This window comes from Protopterus annectens, chromosome 1.part1 (genome assembly GCF_019279795.1).
Source record: "Protopterus annectens isolate FY-2018-M chromosome 1.part1, PAN1.0, whole genome shotgun sequence".
Lineage (NCBI taxonomy): Eukaryota > Metazoa > Chordata > Ceratodontiformes > Protopteridae > Protopterus > Protopterus annectens.
The window spans coordinates 531,884,386-531,906,053 of NC_056726.1; the positions used below are offsets into that span (position 1 = coordinate 531,884,386).

The window sequence follows — 21,668 nt, forward strand, 5'->3', positions numbered from 1 at the left end:
TATTAACATGTAAGCATTTCATACAAAAAGACCAAAATCCATGCAGTCATGCAACGTAGTACTACTTCTTAATGTTACATATTTCCATCTGCCTCTCCTGGCATTCCAAACCTACAGTTTCCTCTGTCTCTTTCCGACATTCGGAACCTGTGACTAGTCATTTCTGAGTTAGGGATAACAACACAGGCAGCACAGTTGCTTCTCGTTTTAATACATCACCATCATCAAACCCCCTTTCCCCATTTTGTACATGGGGGTTGGGGTGTCACGACAACTATCACCACCTATCTCAAATTTAATGCCACTCTACCTTCTTCAACAGTCATTTCTGATTGTCACAGGTTTTCTCTCACACAATACATCCACCTCTTTGCTGAGCACCCTCATTTCCTCTGCCTTCTTCCTGCCTGTCCCATATCATCTTCTCCAGACTGTCTTCTGCTTTTCTGCACATGTGCCCGTAACACCATAATCTGTTCTATTTGAACTTATCTGCAAGCTGGAGCTACTTTGTCTTATGCTACGATGTCCTCATTTCTTCATCTGTCCCATAGTGTGCACATCCTACCAGCCATCTCAGACACTTCGTCTCCATCACCTCAAGCTTCCTTAACTGCTCTGCCTTTCCTGCACAGGTTTCTGTACCATCCAGTAGTACTGGTCTCACCACTGCTTTACGCAACTTACTTTTCAGCTTCTTTGGCATTCTTCTGTCTTACATTACTCCTAATGCACTGTGCCAGCTGGCTGCAGTTCCTCCGATTTAAGCTGTGACCTCTTCATTCAGACTTCCCTTCTCCTCAACCACCCTTCCTAGATACTTGAAGGTATAGCTCTCAACCTCTTAGCACAACAAATCTGTACAAAGACAAACATAATGGGGGGACAGAGCTCCAAAACTAGTGACACATTTTAAATATTACTCTTATAAACTTAGAAAGTTGCTAGAATAAAAGGTCTTGTGTTACCATACATTGTATGATGGATATGAAGTCTGAAACTCAAATGCCTATCATTATTTAATGAAGTCAGTCCTTACTGATTTGCATAAAAAAATCCAGAAAATTGCAAATTTTATGAGGAACAGACTAAAACTATAAGGCAAAAATCTGGACATTCTGTGAAAATATGGACAGTTGAGAGGTATGCTTGAAGGTGTTAACCTGTTCCACTACTTTCCCTTCTCACTTCTCAACTTCTTCTGATTTCTCTCATTTGCTGCCATTACAAGACTTATTTTTACTCAGTTTCATCCCATGTGTCTTGACTTTTGCATTCCATTACCCCATCCTTTGCTGAAGTTCTTGCTTAGAGTCTGGCTGTAATGCCAAACTGTTTGCATACAGCTACTTTGTTGATTTATCCCTTTTGACTTGTTTGCTCATATACTCCATTACCAGTATGAACAGCAGTGGGCTCACAAATGAACCCTAATGTACACGCACTCCCACTGGAAACTCCTCTGTACGACCAAACACTGTTAGCACTTGAGTCATAGGTGCATGTACATAGCTTACACTAATTCTACCAATGTTACTAGGACTTTAAACCTGTAACTTGCTGTCTGACTCTTTTCCTCACTATCACAACCCTGCTCTGAGGCATAGGTTGCGGTTATGAATAGTGCCCTGTCTTAACACTGGATTCTGACTGAATCTATCTCTAGTTCTGATGACATCCCTCATGGTCTTCTGAAGCCTTTCCTACACCACAGTTCCTACACAATTTCTAGTCTCTTACAGTAGTGGACTCTGGATCCCATGCCAAATGGCTTTGCTACACTGCCTTCCAGCTTGTCTCCTAGATACATAGGAGCTTCCTCCTTACTATCATGTCATCCATTTCTAAGCTGCGTCTTACCAGTGAACCTACACTGAGTGCAGCAACTCTTATCTCATGTTTGGCAGATTGAATGGCTTTATGTCCAGCTTTTGCGCAAAAGAGCTATCCCATGTAACCCAAGCTGGTTAAATGGACACTGGCCTGCCAGTAGCATACTGACCCAGGGTTTATTGGGCTTTATGGCAGGTGCACATTGGCCAAAAAGGGCACATACACTTCGCTTGCTGTTAGCATGAGCCCCTGGCGTGGTTTAAGTAGTAGGACCTCAACCCACGTATCACCGGGAAATACCCATGCCCATTTTTGGCAATATTAGTCAATATAACTGAATCTCTTGGAGCTAATTTTTACACCGTCAAGTGGCTAGTCTTGACACAGCATGCAGTCTGTGATCCACATTCTCCTATCCTGAGGATACTGCACACTACAACTAATGCCCAAAAAAGTTTGTTTGTACAACTCTTCCCCCTACAGGTACCATCTAGAGTATGTGCTGTTGCCCACAAATACATTCTTGGGTGAGTTTGAGGTGGAAACAGCATGTTTTTGGGTGATGGGAGGAACCGCAAACAGCCACAGTCAGATCATGCAAACTCCATACAGGCACTGGCTGGTGGTCGGGATTTAAATTTGTACCTTGTACATGGGAGACAAAGACCTTAAAACTACTCCAACTGGTCTCTCTTTTTAATACATTTTCCTGTATGATCAGTTTTGTATTTCGGATCTGGATTTCCATTTTTCAAGGTAATAATGGTACTGTAAAGGTAACAGAACTGCATTGTGATACAGTCATATTTAAAAGGAGGAGAGGATATTGAGATGCTGAAACCTCATACGTGAAAAGTCTCAGAAAACATCAACCTGATTCTAAATTCCAGAGGAAAATGCATTCTGGCATCCTAAATTGTTGAGAACAAAGAACAACTGAAATAAAATGTACAGGGAAAACAACAAAAATAGCAGATGCTGTTTAGTTTGCTAAAGAATGAAAATCTGAAAGTCATGCCTAAAGATGATAAAGGCAAATTAAAAACAACAGAAATTCTGAAATGTGAACTGCAACAGCTGCATAGTCATGCAAATGAAAACTAAGGTAAATATGCTCTATTGACTCAGTTTGAGATCAAAAAGCAAGACCTGCAGTTTATACATAAATACATATTTTTAATTTTACACAGCAGTCTGCATGGAAACCGTCACATGATATTAATGGATTGTCAAAGCACTGTTGTCATAATCTCAAAATACAGATCAACATATTCAAATATGATTCCATTACCACATCTTACATTTCCATGGGAAATTTGACCACATCCCGAAAGCCATTGGAAATTAAAGTATAGCACTTATGTGACGTAGATAAATACAAAATATACAAACACATGCCACTACTTAAAAGTGCAGCTGAAGAAACTCACCTGCAGGATTAGTATACATTGAACAGTCAGAAAATTCAAATCTGTGTGAAAAAACTCTGCAAAATTCTTCAGAAAAACAATGCAGAAGATGAAATAATTCCCTACTTAAGATATTTGTGGTTATCTGCACTATGTTACATGCATAACTGCCTTCTGACTTTCCAATCCCTACCACCTGAAAAACAGGATAGCATAGACATGTTATACAGGTTACAACACTTTTGTTAAGATGTTCATATTTAAATAATACTTAACATATGTGTGTAAGTGCAAAGCTAAGTTTGATGCAGCCGCAGCTGAGGAGCCTCCTCCTTACCATGATGTCATCCAACTCCAAACTGCATCTTACCGGTGAAAATGTGTATACATTGTGTTTGAATATGCCTTAATCTTAATACTGAAGGCAGTATTTAAATCCTGATGCATTTCTGATGTCTTATCACACTGGCACTGTACAGTGCTACACTGCCATAATGACAAGTTCAGATGCCAAAAGAAAAATCAAACAACCTTTTTGACGATGTCCTTACATTATAAAGGTAGTACACAAATTGGCGGGATACATAAGGCTGTGTTTCTTCTGAGGTATCTAATGACCCTGTGAAAGAAGCCACCCATAATTAAACTTCTTTGTATTCATCACATGTAAGTGTATTCAACTATTCAGTTCTGCAGCAGGCACATCCTTGACTTAAGGACATGTTTACAGAGAAGTCCAGTTCAAGAAACGAAAAAAGTGAAAGCACAGAATGGTTACTTTTGGAAAGGGTGGTGATTGTGACAGAAATTAAGCTAGAATATCTTAACATCTAGTCCTGGGCTGTTTCATGAAGATAACATGATAGAGTTGCCAGAATTCTTTGAAGAGATAAATATACGTTGTTTCCTTTAAGCACAAGGGACACATGTAACACTTTGGAAAGGTCTGAACTGATATAACACTATGAAGTGGCAGGTTTGCAAATTTTCACACTTGTTGTTGAATTCCCTTGGTTGAGTGAACTCCTCTTATGTACTTCAGCTTCTCTGGACTTCAGTAAATGCAGCAGACCCAGGAGAGTTTTAGGGATAATTCAGCTTCTCTGGACTTCAGTAAATGCAGCAGGTCCAGGAGGTATTTTAGGGATAACCTGGAAGAACAGGAGAAAAACTGGAATGAGTGAAGCAGGGTACATAACTGCAGATTAGTTATTTATTTATTTTATTTTACATTTGCTGACTGGGAAAGTCCGACTGGGTATATGCCCATTTTCAGTGGAGGCCCGGGGAGAAAAGCTCCATATAACATAAATATGTTGAGAAATTAGTACTCAGCATATCTATAGGTATTAGAGATGGCATATTAACTATGTCATTTAATGACAGTCCCATACTTTGAACTCTGTAAAAAAAAAAAAAAAAAAGTCAGTAGCTATGTCGGCAGGGGCCATATCCCAAAAGTCCACTATAACATAATGCATAACCTCTTCATTAAGGTCATTCTTACTAACACTGTCCCCAGTTCCTAAATCTCAATCAAACCATATTACTTTCCTATGAAAATAAAGTACAAATATTAAAAAGGCATAAGCCTTCAAGACTGCTTTCCTAAGCTCTAATACTTAAATCCTATAACTGTAGCCATAACTAATGGAGCAGATAAATCATGGATAAACAGACCCAGTTTAGAATTCTTTCACAGAGATCAAGAAATATGGTGCATAACACATCCACACGTTCTTCAAAAGGACTTCTGAAGTGAGTCTGAGCTTATAAAGAGAAGTTAAAAAAAAAAAAAAAAAAGGCAACTGCCAGGAAAAACTCACAACACGGTAAACCTGCAGGACAGCTCTGCAAAGGGAAGGTTCGGTGCCATACTACATATCCAGACTACAGAGTTAACTGAAATTTTGCAAGGAAGGCCAGGTGGCTGCAGCATGTGCCCACTGTCATGCACAAGAAGCAGTGCACTCTCTAGTTGCAAAAAGTATATTTTCGTTGGACACACTATACAAAATATTACCTCAGCAGTGAAGCTTGAGGATCATTTCTGTTTACTACAGCTAAAGAACAAAAAATATTCTTGTTAAAATTGGTTACCTAATCAGTCATTTGTAATGCACATTTTCACTTTGATTCATGGTAAATGCATGGGGAGACCAGACAATGTCACAGAGCCATTTAAAACTGTGATTAATGAGCAATGCTTAAAATTCAGTAGAATTGCAAACATTATATGTAGAGTAGCAGAATACTTTACCCTTGCTTGATCATATGCTGATGTTGTTTTGAGGGGAACCTATGTTACAATCAAATTCACTGGAGCAAATCCAACATAATCTTAAATAAGTTGTTGAAAGACCTATTCATTAACATTCAGATTATCAGCAATCAAACACTGACATGAGAAGAAACTGCATAAGTAATGAAATGCATTGTATAAATAGATAAGTAAATAAATGCAGAAAGACCGTGTAGGTAAATAAATAACCACTGTCAGAAACCTGAAGCAACCCAGAGCATCCAAAAGACTCCATAAAAATAAAAAATACATAAATACATATGATAGGAATATAGAAGCATTTCAGAGCAGTGGGGATCATTTTATAGAATGGATCAGAAATAATATCAGCAAAGGTAAATACAGTTGCAGGCCCGAACTGCAGCCATAGTATTTACAAGACCATTTTCTTATCCACTACACCAATGCACTGTTGTAGATTGTGCTGCTCATCTTGTCCCTTTTCTTGTTTGTCTTTTCGGCTTTTCCCGGTTAGGGGTCGCCACAGCGGAACTCTGGTCCGCTAATGATTGGCAGTAGATTTTTTTTTATGGTGCCGAATTAACAGCCCGACACCCAACCTTCAGCGAAGGCACTCCCATTCACGCATGTCTTTCGGAGGCCACTCGACCGCGGGGAGGACATGCAGACTCAAACCTGCAGTAATGCTACAATGCTGCCTCATATTATGTTTTACTGGGTGTACTTTGGCATTTGATTTGCTGACAATCTGAATAGTCAACAAATAGGTATTTTGAAAAACAGCTGCTGAACACCTAGGATGGATTTGCTCTGTGTGGATTTGACTGTAACACAGGAATTCCATTTTAAGAGATTTCAGATAGAAGCAGACATTTTCATCCAACTGAAATCTTCCAACATAATGAAGACATTTAATCAACCAACTGGGACACAGCAATGTTTAACACCGGCCATAATTTTTAAGCCATTATTGATTTTGAAATTCATCGATCAGTTATTTATTTATTTCATTTACTTATTTATCTTTGTTTACCAGGAAAGTCCAACTGGGATAAAACTTTTTTTCAACAGAGACTTGGATAGAAAAGCTCCACATTTAACATTAGTCTTGACATAAACATAAAATACAGTAACAATTTATTAATAAAATGTACTTGCAAATGAATCTCAGAACCAGTCCATTTTGCCCATGCATCTGTACTGCACATAAAAGTTGTGGGTCTATGGTTAATCTTCAAATGGACTAACCATCGAATGACAAGCCATCAAAATCTAGTCAAACATCCATCCATCGGATGAGCACTTCACTGAACCTGTGAGACAGGGAAAGTAAATAGCTGGCCAACAATTCCTCATCTCATAAACAGCAGTATTTCAAACCCACCCATATGGGGGGCTTTGCTCCCAAGGTCACACTACAGTGGGGAAAAGTGAGATGGGTTGGCCATCTAGTTACTTTTCCCATCTCACAGGTTCAATGCACTGCTCCTTTGATGGATGGATATTCAACAATTGGATATCAATGATGTGCTGTTCAATGGTTAGCCTGTTCAACAATTAACCATAGGTCCAAAGGTTGTTAAATGGCTTTATCACTTTCAAATTTTCCTGGAAAGTCAGAGCAAGGATGCAACAACTGCAAGTGCTAATAACTACACTTCTGATATCACATTCCATATTACAACAAGAAAATTAATCACTTTTTTAGCATAACAGCTTTTTTTTCTCCCATGCAGCTGACCATCAGTGGACTTCAGTGCCTCTCCTCATTCATCTAATTTACCTATCCTTACTAGCCTCCCCAGGACTCAATCAAATTAGGTTTGGGGCTGATGAGGAGAATGAAATGTCCTGTGACCATATCATATTACTGCTGGGGGGGGGGGGGGGGTTCTACTTGTGCTCAAATTTTCCTTCGTTCCCCACATGCATGCCTGTTACATCAAATGGGCATGTGTATACTGGGGAAATGCTGGCATACATCTTCCCATCTCAGTGGTAACTCAACTAATGCCTTCGACTCTTACCTCATTAAGGAAAGTGCCTCCCTCCATGTCCCTGGCCTCCACCAGGGATCAAATGTTAGAAGCATCGAGGTGAACACCCTCTCCCCCAAGGGATGTGCATGCACTATCCTCCCCTACCAGCACCTCAAAAACCCAAAGTGCTAATCAAACCTGGCTTGCCTAGGCCATAGTCAGGACTTTATCAGTTTATGTCATAACACTGACTGTAGCATAATAATATCTAAATATGTAATACAATAAGTTCACAGTTAAGTATTTTGTCAGTATTTTCTTAACTTATCTTTTGCACCTCGGCACATGGTTCCTACAGACCCAGCACTCCAAATATCAGTATCACTTTTTTTAATTAAATTTCTTTGTAAAGTAGAGTTTTTGCCAAAATGACATTACCAAGATGTTCAGTGACATTTATCCTTGATAATGTCAGTGTACTGACTGTATGAGGATGTGTCCACAACCACAAGCTTTAACGGGAGTGCCACAGCACATGCACAGGGGTGAGTCCATTAAAGGAAAACTCCATCCTCACTTAAAGTTTAACTCAATCCTTAGGTTGCTTTTCTCCCTACAGTATAGTTTCAGTGTTGTGCAGGTACTAGAAACCTGTTTGTAAATTTTAAAACTTTCATTTCCTTGCCTTGGAATCAAAGGAAGGGAAAGCCAACCAACTTTCTTAACTTTAAAGGAAAACTCCACCTTAAAACTAAAAAAAAAAATGATTTTTTACTCTTTATTTTCTGAGCTATTTTAACACCTCAAAATCACTCTGACTGCTTCCTACAGAATTTTAATGTTTTCTGCAAAATGGTTGCCAATGGGGCTTGACATATCAACATGACCTTATTTTTCTTCAAGCCTTTCTCTTTCCCATAATCCACTTCAAGTCTGCTTTATAAGAGTCATGTTAGACAAAAGCAAGTAGTGGTGTATTCCCATGCCACTGACATATAATGGGATTAGGATCAGTCATTGTCAACTTATATACTGTTAGTGACAGGACTGCTTCTTTTATTTCTTGAATGGCCCTCATTTGTGTGTGTCTCAAGGCTTCTTTTATATTATACTAAAAAAGTATACAGCTGCATCTAAAACAGTAGCTAAATTGCAGGCCTTTGTTCAAAGTATTTTTTTGTAGACACCCCCACACACACACACACACACTTTGGGAAATGTGCTGACACTTTACATGAATTACAATAAAAAATATTTTCCTGACTTTTCTCTAAAAGTCATATACATCTTTGATACTACAATCAAGTCATCTTAAAATGTAAAGTAGTATAAACAACTAACATTTACAGCTTAACATTTCAATATTGTGATGCTGCTTATGTAAATTTGTCAAAACAGGTGACAACTGCCTTTGATCCACTGACAGAACTAATTGCTCTCTCTCTCTGTTGCTTTGAAAGGCATAGCTACATTGGAAGCAGCTGTGAATTAGTTTAAGTTCTCTTTCTCTGCAACAAAGACAATGGAAAACAATTTCACACCGCTCTGTCTTGTTTACAGCAGCCTGAGCTCCTGACATCAGCAGGACTAATTATCCACATAAGATTGTCAGCAGTACCCCACTACATATTTCTGTGCATCTGTGGTATATCATGCAGATGTAGACAAATTCCTCTGCAAATAATTTGAGAAGTTGAGCTTAAAAAAGTGGGCGTTCTTTCCCTTTCTTTGATTCTATGGAAAGAAAATGAAAGTTTTGTTAAGTACAGGCAGGTTTCAGGTACCTACACAATACTGGAATCATACTGTAAGGAGAAAAACAACATAAGAGTTGAGTTAAACTGTAGGAGAAGGAGTCTTCATTTAACTTCTCAATACTTTGCAGAGGAATTTGTCACCACCTGTATGACGTACCACAGACAGAAAAATCTCTAGTTTACCCTTTAAGGTTCTGCTATCAATCTTAGATGGGCAATTAATCCTGCTAATGTCAAGATCACGGCAGCTACTATAAAAAGACAGATGACTGTGGACCAATTTTCCACTGTTTTTATTGCATAAGAGAGGAAAACTCAACACTCCCCTTTCATAGCAAAACAAAGCAATTAGATCACTAAGGGATTTAAAGGCAGTTGTCACCTCTTCTGACAAATTTACATAAGCACTATTGAAATGCTAAGCGTTAAATGTTGATTATTTATAATAGCTTATACGTTAAGATAACTTAAATTTAGTACTAAAGATTTCTGTGGCATTTAGAGAAAAGCCAGAAAATATTTTTTTCTTGTGAAGTAGTGTAGGGCAGCGCAGTGGTGCAGCGGTTAATGCTGTCGCCTCACAGCAAGAGGTTCTCCGGTTCGATTCTTGGCTGGGGTGCCTTCTGTGTGGAGTTTGCATGTTCTCCCTGCGTTCGCGTGGGTTTCCTCCGGGCACTCTGGTTTCCTCCCACATTCTAAAGACATGCTTCTGGAGCATTTCTCCCTGGGTCTCCGCTGAAAACAGGATCTGTGGAACCTAGTTGGACATTCCCGGTCAACAAATGTTAAAATAAAATAAAAATAAAATAAAATAAAAAGTATCAAAACATTTACCACTTTCAAGACCCCCCCCCCCCCAAACACACAAACAGGACAGAACTGCAGAGAGGGAGATAGGTGGCAATCTTATCAATTAGCTGAACTGATACTGTTTATAAAAAGGTCTTTTACGCTTTTTTGTGACACTGTTCCAGAGGGGGATGCATACCTGGTACACAGACCCATGGTAAGAGACTCCTACTGACTTTGAGTCAGTCCTTACAGCACTAGAGTGCATGAGAATTTTCCATTCCAAAAAAGAAATGTGACCATTGATCACAACCAGAATAAACAGCTGACTTTACTTTAACATACATTTGCTAGGTGCCCTTGCATTACAAACATTAGCTGTGTTTAAATGCACACATCTGACTGTCTGTCTTTTATGTGTGTGTGTGTGTGTGTGTGTGTGTGTGTGTGTGTGTGTATAAAATATATAGTGTATGTGCATGAGTATGTTTGTGTTGTTTGTATATATATATATATATATATATATATATATATATATATATATATATATATATATATATATATGTGTGCATGTGTGTGTGTGTGTATGTGTGTATATGGGTCTACTTCAAATCGTCAAAACCCAAGATGATCGAAGACCATATCACTGAGACAAAATAAATAAAAAAACAGTTCATCAACAGACCAGATCAATGACAATCTTCCCAGGTTCCCAGGGTAAGTAATCACTCAGTAAACAACACACAAAACCTAAAGTGTAAAATCCACCCAGGTGGTGGGCTATGCCTCCCCCAACTAAATATACCAACTCTGATATCGCACTACAGTTGGGAAAAGGGCAAAGTTCACCTTCATGGCTAACAGGTTACTTACCCTTGAAGATTTTCGTTGACCCGGTCTGTCAGTGAACTGGGTTTATGTTTATTTCATCTCAATGATGTGGTCTTCAATCATCTCAGGTTTCGATATTCTCAGATCCGTGTATGTGCGTGTGTATACACATGTGTGTGTGTGTGTGTGTATATATATATATATATATATATATATATATATATATATATATATATATATATACTGTGTGTATATGTGTGTACCCATTCTGCTCCTCCACTTTCAATATATATATATATATATATATATATATATATATATATATATATATATATATACACAACTCAGCAAAGCTCCTCGTGGTGTCCTGCAGAGTCCTACAAGTAGCAGAGTGACAAAAGAGTGACTTTGGATTGATTAAGTATTATTTCTCTGCATTTTTTTTTTGTTGACTGCTAATTTCGCCTAAAACGCGATCTCTTATCGTTTTTGTGCCCTAAAAAGCAATTTTTTGCTGCATACTGTATTTATATCTCTGATTTGCACTTTTAAAGTCGTTTTTGTGTTGTAATCATCTGTTTAACTGTTGTGAGCTACACACTCAAGTACGCTAGCTTGTTCTGAGCATTTAAAGTGTTTTTAGAGTAAGTTACTGTATTTTTGAAAAAAAAAAAAATTCCTGTTTCCCGCCTTTTCTAAGCTAGTCTAGTCCAGTTTTCAGGTTCTGTTGAATTCAGGGCTGTGGTACAAGTTCCTGTGTTGCCCATACCTTACTTGGATAGAAGGAAGTTTCTCTGTTCACCAGTGAGAGTGGGGAGCTTTGAGCAGCCTATCTGTCCCTGGAGGAGTGGTCTCAGCCCAAAAACTAGTAGCTGATTGGCCATTTTGGGCTAATTCCTATTTGCGCACTTTTGCGCTTGTATACAACTCAGCAAAGCTCCTCATGGTGTCCTGCAGAGTCCTATAAACAGCAGAGTGACAAAAGAGTGACTCTGGATTGATTAAGTATTATTTCTCTGCATTTTTTTCTGTTGACTGCTAATTTCGCCTAAAACGCGATCTCCTAGCATTTTTGTGCCCTAAAAAGCTATTTTTTGCTGCATACTGTACTTATATCACTGATTTGCACTTTTAAAGTCGTTTTAGTCATTTTTGTGTTGTAATCATCGGTTTAACTGTTATAGGCTACACACTCAAGTGTGCTAGCCTGTTCTGAGCATTTAAAGTGTTTTTAGAGTAAGTTACTGTATTTTTTGAAAAAAAAATATTCCTGTTTCCTGCCTTTTTTAAGCTAGTTTATTCCAATTTTCAGGTTCTGCTGAATTCAGGGCTGTGGTACAAGTTCCTGTGTTGCCCATACCTTACTTGGATGGAGGGAAGTTTCTCTGTTCACCAGTGAGTGTGGGGTGCTTTGAGCAGCCTATCTGTTCCTGGAGGAGTGGTCTCAGCCCAGAAACTAGTAGTTTATTGGCCATTTTAGACTAATTTCTCTCTCTTTCATCTCCCTGCTTTATAACCCGCATTTGCGCAGTTTTGCCTAGGGTTAAACTATCCCCGGTCCCACGAAGTCTGCTCTTCAATTTTTCCCTTGGAACTAGTCAAACTCTCAAATTAAGCACTCAAACCTTCCTTTTACAGTCCAGCACTTGCTCTAATCTCTCAGTAAGCACTAATAAATGCTAGCACTGCACCCTCCTATACTATAAGGAAGTACAAGGCTCCCTATTCGTTCCTACCAGACAATCAGTAAAACAGTTCATTTATCCGTTCAGGCATGTCCACAGGGCAGTTTCAGGTGTACTCTCCAGTCCAGCTGGTGAATCTGGGCATCTTGAGGCAATGTAACACAAATGTATGTGAGAGATGCAACTATACAGCCAAACTGGAGGCCAAGCTCTCTCAACCCAAGACTGGCACAGTCAGTCAGGAGGAGAAGGGAAACACTTGCACCACGCTACCAGTCTCACACAGACCAGTCATATCTGCACCAGCAAACAACTCACATAAATACACAAAAACATACTCGGAGGCTCTAAATAAAAATTTGCCAAAGCAGCAGAGACCTCCAAAGCAAACATCCAAGCAACCTCCACCCCCCAACAATAATCACGTATCACATACTTCACAAGTCAGTGTGCCACACAATCACAGCCCTTAAGGCTAAATAACACACCCAATACACTAGTAATAGGAGACTCTATTGTCAGGCACACTGACGTCCCGCTCACTAGACTGAACAAGGAGAAGGTTACTGTAAGCTGCCTGTCAGGTGCCAGGATCCGCCACATAACACAAGCACTCAGGTCACTCCATAACAAGTACAAATATGACTCTGTCATTGTCCATGTTGGTGTAAACGACCTGAGACATACCTCCCTGGACTACATGAAAACAGACATAGAGGAGCTCTCTGATCATGTAACCCAGGCCTATATGACCCTGACCCTGAGTAGCATCTTGCCCAATGATCAATTTTAACAATTGGCTAAGCTATTGGTGTCGTTCAAAGGGGATCCAGTGTCTGTCAGCCTGGGATGACATGCTCGACAAGCCACGTTGCTTCGTTAGAGACGGCTTGTACCTGTCACCCTTAGGCTTTCGAATACTGGCCAAGGCTCTTGCCACCCCCAATGTGCTTTTTTTAGGCAAGGCTCAAAAGACAAACCCACCTCCATAAACAACACAAGAAACCAAAAACTGAGGGTAATGCTGCTCAATGCCAGAAGTCTAAACCTCAAAATGCACACACTTGAGGCACTCCTCAGTATGGAGAAAATAGATATCTGTGCAGTAACAGAAACCTGGTTCAAGGCTCCAGAGAGCACCCCAGCACTACCAGGCTATAACTCATACCACACCTTTCGGCCCCAGAACCCGGACCGAAATACAAAAGGCGGGGGTGTATCCATTTTCATCAAGGATACCCAAACCTCCAGGTTAGTGGCACAGCACGAGGCCTCGGAGACCATCCATGTGCAACTAACAGTGGGCAAAGCTGCTTTTCAGATTGTAACTTGCTACAGACCACCCACCTTGTCTCAGAACCCCCACTCAGCATTCCTGAGAACATTGGAAAATATGAAGGTCCTACCAAACACCATGATACTGGGTGATTTCAACTACCCAAACATTGACTGGGAAAACTACTCAAGTACAAACTCCTTTGCCCAACGCTTCCTAGAGTTTATAAACTCAAATGCCCTGGAACAACTGGTCACCACTCCCACAAGAGGTGACAACATATTGGACCTAATCATCACCAACATGGGGGATCAATGTTCCACACCAGAGATAAACCCCTCGCTGGTAAGATCAAACCATAAACTAATCACACTGGACATCCACATCCCAACCCCACCCCCAGCCAAGGAAACCACTGTGAAAAATTTTTCAAAAGCAAACTTCACACTTCTCAAGACCGAGGTGGAAACTTTCAAAGCCCCCTTGCTAAAGGATAATGCTGCCCCAACCGCAGAATCCTTTACAAATGCATTCTATGAGCACCTACAGGAATGCATGGATCGAGCCATCCCAAGTAAAACCAAGACTCACTCCTCAAAAAAGATGAAACCAGTCTGGTGGACCCCAGCCATAAATAAGCTACACAACAGAAGGAGGAAACTATTACATGACAGAGCAAAATCCCAAAAAGGGAAGGCATCCCTGATCAGTATTAGCAAGAAACTACGATCCCTCATAAAATCATCCAAGGCCAGCTTCGAAAGAAAAATTGCCAAAGACTCTAAAGATAATCACAAAGCCTTCTTTAGCTATGTCAAGAATCTAGGTGGCAGCTCTCAGATCTGCTCTGAGCTAGTGCAAAATGGCAAAAGATACATTGAACCAACTGACATTGCCAACATCCTGGCTGACAGGTTCAGTGCAAACTTTACCCCCCTCACCCCCAAAAGGGCCCGTGTCCATCCCAGAAGAATGCAGAGCCCCAGACATCACAGACACATAGGTGAAAACAGCCCTCTCCAAAGTCAAAACACAGCATCAATGGGATCGGATGGTATCCCAGGCTGAGTCTTACACGAGCTCCAAAATGAACTAAACCCTCACCTAAATTCACTGTTCAAACTCAGCCTTACCACAGGCTATGTACCCAAAGAATGGTATACAGCAACAGTTATCCCGCTCCACAAAGGTGGATCCTGGGAACTATCACCCTATAAGCCTGACTAGCCTGGTCTGCAAAGCTATGGAGAGCATCATCATGGAACTCATTAATAGAGACATTGCGAACCTCCAGCTACTGGACCCTACCCAATTCGGCTTTGTTAAAGGCAGATCTTGCATCCTAAACCTAGTTGACTTCTTTGAAACGGTTACCAAGGCCATAGATGAGGAAAAGGTAGTCCACACAGCCTACCTGGACCTCACAAAGGCTTTCGACACCATTTTCCACTCTGGCATTATAGATAAGCTTACCAACTTGAGCATTAACCTCTATGTCATGAGATGGGTTGCCAACTGGCTCATGGATAGAACTCACATGGTCAGAGTTGCGGGTGCCATGTCCGTCTCTAAATCGGTTACAAGTGGTGTCCCACAGGGCTCAGTCCTGGGACCCCTCCTGTTCAGTGTATACTTCTCTGAGGTACAGGCAAGCACGGGAGGACTATGGCTGATCAAGTTCACAGATGACTGCAAACTGGGGTCCATAATCGACGCTTCGGCTGACACGGACATCCTCCAGAAGGGTCTCACGGAGAAGAATACCTGGAGTCTGAACCATGGCCTCAAGCTAAATGCCAAAAAGTACATAGTCATCCCCTTTGGGAAAAACAAAGTGCCCACGAACTACCACATAGGTGGTAATTCACTAAGTACGGAAGATGTAATTAGGGATCTGGGGACCCAAGTAGATAGCAACCTCTCCTTTGATAATCACATTGCCAAAGTGGTTAGAAAATCCTTCTATGTAGCCCACCTAATCACGAAAGGGTTCACATCTAGATCCAGTCATTGTGCCCCTCTACTCATCGCTCATCAGGCCCATAATAGAGTACAATGCCCCATTTGGGATGTACCTTACTCGACACCTGCAACAGCTGGAAAGACCACAGAAGTAGCTCACCAAGAGGATCGTGGGCCTCAAACAGATGCCCTATGCAGCTCGACTAAAGAAACTCCAGCTCTACTCGGTGGCTTACCGCCTACTCAGAGGTGATCTCTGCCTGACGTACAAGGCCATGTCTAACCCGGAATTAATGGACATGCTCCACCTCAAGAAAACCAAATCTCTTAGAGCCACATGCTCCAGGGATTTAAACCTCAGCACAACAATAAATAGGACATGCTGGAGGGATAGATTCATATCCCAGAGGCTTCCCTCGCTCTGGAATAAAATCCCAATCTATGTTAGGCAAAGCCCTTCACTGACTCTCTTCAAGAGAAATCTTGACGAGTGGATGGGAAATCGTAAATTTACCCCTGGGATCACTTCAATGGCCCTGCTGGACAGAGGCTCAGGAAACTAATCCAAAAGGGAGGCGAAAGCCAACACATTCTGGCTGGGCTTATAAATGCCCTTAGGCAGATAGCCTAGCACCTACCTATGAACAATCAAACCATGTTTCACATTTACCTAGCTACCTCATTACTCCTCCTCCTCACTTTTCTAACTGCATATCACACTGAGCTATCATACTTAAAACTTTCACCCACACTTACCCTTACCCGTAATGATGACACTACCCAGTAATTTTCAATCTCTCCCTCTTTATATAACTTCTCCTATACAAACCTCCTCAAAATCAAAATACTATCTAATACTCCTCCCCTCCCCAAAACTTATGCTAAAGTTCTACACCTTCTATTCATATTCCCCACAACTTACCCTTTTGGCAAGAACTATTCTGCTCTCTAGAGGCACTCACCCCAACCATGGTCCCTCCACCCCCCACCCCTATTTGTCCCCACCTTCTCATCCCACCCCCCTGACCTCTTCTACCCACAAAAACTTAACCATCCTCTCAATGAACATTCAAAGCGTACTCAATAAAACCACTGAACTCCATTCATGGAGAGCCCACAACACTCCACATATCTTAACCTTATCTGAAACCTGGCTAAAACCCCATATCACTGACAATGCAATCTTACCACCTGAATATAAAATTTACCAGCCAGACAGACTCACAAAAAAAAGGAGGAGGCATTGCTATTATTTACTCTGAGCAATTTAACCTCTCACCCCTACCTACGCCTCTTCCAAAAATTCCACTCAGCTGAATTATTAATTCTTAACTGTCATTCAAACAACCATAAAAATTTGCTATTGCCTCCATTTCTATCCCACCTGGAAGTAATATCCCCATCCTCGAACAGATACTTTCATGCCTACCACACAAGCCCTATGAAACTGTCATCCTCGGTGATGTAAATATAGACTGGAAAAAAATAAGCAGCGACTCACCTAGCCTCAGCATAAATTTTCACGGCTCCAATCAACTGATTTCAACCTCCACTTGCATAAATATAAACTCTACTACCTGCTCTGTTCTAGACTGCATCCTCACTAATAATCCAAACCTCTACCACAAGCCCTGTACTCTATCTGATACCATAAGTGACTGTCTACCTACCCACATTCAAAGGCACTCTCCCCAGCTGCACAGGTCACACTTATACAAACACTGTCACAAACTCTACTCTTTCAGTGCTGTTACATTTAACAACAGACTTTCATCCATCAACTGGTCCTTCCTCCATCACCTTCCCCTTAATGATGCAGCGCTCAAATTTAACCATATCCTTCTAGATATTCTTAACTCCCTAACACCCCTTAGAAAAATTAGGATAAAATCAAACTACACCGCCTGGCTTTCAAAAGACACTCGCTCCCTTATGCACTCAAGAAACATTGCCTGGAAATCCTGGTTAAAAACCAAATACCCTACACACCTACAAAACTATAAAGAACTCAGAAACCATACAAAAAATTAAATTAATAACGACAAGAAAAAATTCTAAACTATGCCCAAACTGACCATTACTCAAATACAAAAAAGTTCTGGAACACCATCAGCAAAATTTCTACACCCAGAAAGTCCTACAACCCTAAACCCCTTCTCAAACAACACAGTACTACAAACTGCCACCCTTCTCAACTGTTACTTTATTAACTCTATCTGCAAACTAACACTCACCGAACCTAACATCCATCCCCCTTGATCTTCCGGGCTCCTATCGCATGATCGAAAATAGTAAAAGGCGAACATGTATTGAGCGATTGGTTGAAACGTCATGGGTGTAACATGGAAATCGCCATACAGAATATTTTCCCTTTACTTCAATGTAGTGCGATCTCGGAGTAGGAATATTTAAGCAGCGGGGGTATGGGGGGTGCAGAGGGGCTTGCCCCCCTGCCTACAGCATTTAGGTAAGTATAGTTTTTTATTTTTTTATTATATTTTCGAAATTTCAAACATCGCTCATATGGTGTCGACCATATGGTGTTCGATGTTTGAAACTTTCGAAAATATAATATAGATCCCATCTTCTCCTATGCTTGCCAATAACAACCTTTTCTTACGGAAACCAGTCCCTACTGCCTACATCAAATTAAACTAAAACCTTGCTCTCTCTCTCTCTTTGCTGGAAACTTGCCTCCACTCTTTCTCAAGCTCGCAGCAGATTCTATAGCCTACCCTATTTCTATACTGATAAATAGATCAATACCAGAATTCATAATTACCAACATCTGGAAATCATTCTGTACTATTCCTCTTCATAAAGGAGGAATCTCTACTGACCCTTCCAACTTCAGTCCCATAGCCATTCTTTCCCCACTTTCAAAGATCCTCAAAAAATCCACACACACAACTTCTCAAACTACTAATCCAAGGAAACCTTCTGACTACTACCCAACATGGTTTTCGGCCAAACCACAGCACTGCTACCGCTCTTATATCTTTTACTTATAGTGTAACAGAAGCTAGGCACAAAAAACAACTTGTCTCCTGTCAGTTTGTAGATCTCTTAAAAGCCTCTGATACAGTATCTCACCCTAAGCTACTAACAAAACTAATTGAACTTAGCCTCTCATCTTCCACTCTACAGTGGTTCTCCAGTTACCTCACCAACAGGCTACAGTCTGTTAGATGGCACACTTCCTGCTTCCCCTTTTTACCTATCCAAACAGGTGTCCCCCCAGGCTCCATTCTGGGGCCCCTTCTATTCAATATCTTTACTAACAACCTCCAGAAATTCTGCAGCCACTCCTCTCTTGTACAATACGCTGATGACTCTACAATGATCTCCTTCTCGGACAACATCTCTCATCTTCACATACTCACCCAAAACTCATTCCTTTCTATTGAAAGTTGGCTTACTGAAAACCAGCTCATCTTAAATCCCCCCAAAAAAACATCAAACTCCTTCTCTTCCTACCAAAATCACTCACCCATCACAAATATGCCTTTACTATTTCATCACTCAACAATATCATCATCAAAGCTGATTCGCATACTAAACTCCTTGGCACCATAACTGATAATCAATTAAAATTCGACCTGCACATTCAACAGGGTATCAAAAAGCACATCAAAAACTGGGACTACTTTATAGGAACAAAAAATTCCTTACACCTGACTCTACACTTTCTCTGGCTCAAGCATTCCTCATAACCTGCCTACTCTCTGCTGCTCCAATTGTAACAAACCTACAATCCACGCTAATCACCAAGCTCAAACAAACATAATAAAATTGCTAATTTGCCACAAATCAACCTTACAACTCTCACCACTGCCTTGCACTAAAGAAACTACAGTGGCTAGAACTCCCCAAACAACTTCTACTTTCACAACTATAAATAACACATTCAATGCTCAATAAACCTACAGCCTGCCCTTCTCTCTCTACTCTACTCTAGTATTCTACGACACCCCAAATCATTCACTCCGAAGCTCTGACCAACATCTCCTGGAGATTCATAAACCCAACAAAAACAACGGCAAACTCTTATACAAATTCTCACTGTCCCAAGACTGGAACAAACTCTCTCCTAATATAAGAAATATCACGCACATTTATCAATTCAAATAAGAGCTAAAAAAAAAAATCCCTATTAAGCTCATGGATCTGCCCTGCCAAGACTCTACATAAATCCCCCCACCTCTTCTTCCTCTAATTCAATTTCATTTATTCAGATCTACCTCACATGACCTTTATTTATTTTATTTTTATTTTACATTTGCTGACTGGGAAAGTCCAACTGGATGCATGTCCATTTTCAGCAGAGGCCCAGGGAGAAAAGCTCCACAGTTAAATTTTAAGCAAAATATAAGGTGTATACAGAAGCATTCAAATTTACATAGTACCAAACTTAACACTGACTAGTAACATAGCACTAAAGCTTACGATTTACATAGACTGAAAACATCTTTTAGTTTTAGGTTAAGGCATTACATAATGGTGAACACTGTTAGTAGGGGTTGCATTTATTTTGCTTTATACAGTTGACTTGTGAGCAAGTTAGCCACAGTAGGGAGTATAGCAACAAAGAGAGCAAAGATTAGACATAGCAGGGAGTATAGTTGCAGGAGAAGAGACATAGATGGGAAATTGGATAACAGGTTAAGTAAGAAAAGCAAGAGGAGTAAATAGATAGAGTAAGAGTAGAGGTGTAAAGAGAAAAGTAAAGTTTAGTGGATAGATAAAGTGTCCTAGCAGTGACATATGGGTATTGACTAAGGGGTTAGAATTAGAGGTGGAACTGGAAGGAAGCTAGAGAAGTTGCATTCTTTTGGTGATGAAGCTGAAGTCAGAGGGCAAGAGTAAGGGGAGAGGGTCAGCCAGGTGGGGAATATGTGCATATCCATGTGTGCTTTAGGTGTTCTTTCAGGAGTCTTTATTAGGTAATCTTTGAGCATACTGAGGTAATACCAGTAGGTAGGGTGTTCCAAATTTTGCCTATGTAGTTAGGGAAGAGGGAGTCCCCTGCTGTGTTGTTGGTTTTGGTGGCCGTGATTAATTTTTTGTCGCTAGAGTGAGTTGTCTAGTTTTAGCTTATAGTTCCAGTAGATTCACCAGAGCTGGAGTTTTGCCTGGGAGTAGTACAAGATTATGGGCAAAGGAAAGTTGATGACAGTTTAAGAGATTAGGGAATTCAAGCCAGTCAAGTTGTTTTAGGAAATGGCAGTGGTGGGCTTAGTAGGGGGCACCGGTAACAAATTTTGCAATTTGATTGTAATAGGTGTTTAGTTTGGCAATTCCGATTTGGATAAGTTGGTGAAAATGGGTGAGGCATAAAATAATGTGGAAAGGAAGTGAGTTTGAGCAATTGTTATCCTAGCAGGGTGTGCTAGAAATTATTTATTTTTATAGAGACTGTCGAGTTTTTTGTGGATATTTTTAATGGTTTGATTTATATGCTGATCAAATTTGAGGTTATTATCAATGATCACTCCTAGCAATTTAGTGTGAGTGTCCGAGAAGATGACAGTCCCATCCCTGGACACAATATTAAATGGGCTGAGTATTGTGGTAGATTTGTTAGGTGTAAATGGCAACAGTTTGCTTTCTTTTGGGGATTTAGTATTAGGCTTTTGTTAAGAAACCAGTTTTCAATGATATGGAAGGCTTTCTGGGTTACAGAGAGGAGTTTCTGAGGAAAATTGGTTGAACAGACAAGTTTTGAGTCATCAGCGTATTATATAACTGTTGCATCTTGACAGATGCTGTGGAGGTTATTCGTGAAAATGGAGAATAGGAGGGGACTTAAAATGGAACCTTGTGGGACTCCAGTGGTGATGGGTAGGTAGCAGTGTGGATAGGTTGTTGCCCCACCAAACTGCTT

The 21,668-nt window shown here is 40.4% G+C and overlaps 1 protein-coding gene across 4 annotated transcripts in view; it reads right to left on the reverse strand.

The window, feature by feature from the left end:
- Window positions 1-2,988: 2,988 nt before the first annotated feature.
- Window positions 2,989-21,668, reverse strand: part of XPNPEP3 (X-prolyl aminopeptidase 3) — a 1,069,913-nt gene continuing 1,051,233 nt past the window's right edge. For all 4 annotated transcript variants that reach the window (XM_044076531.1, XM_044076539.1, XM_044076521.1 and 1 more), the window contains one exon: window positions 2,989-4,393. The gene's annotated coding sequence lies outside the window, so the exon portion shown is untranslated. The remainder of the gene's footprint in view (window positions 4,394-21,668) is intronic.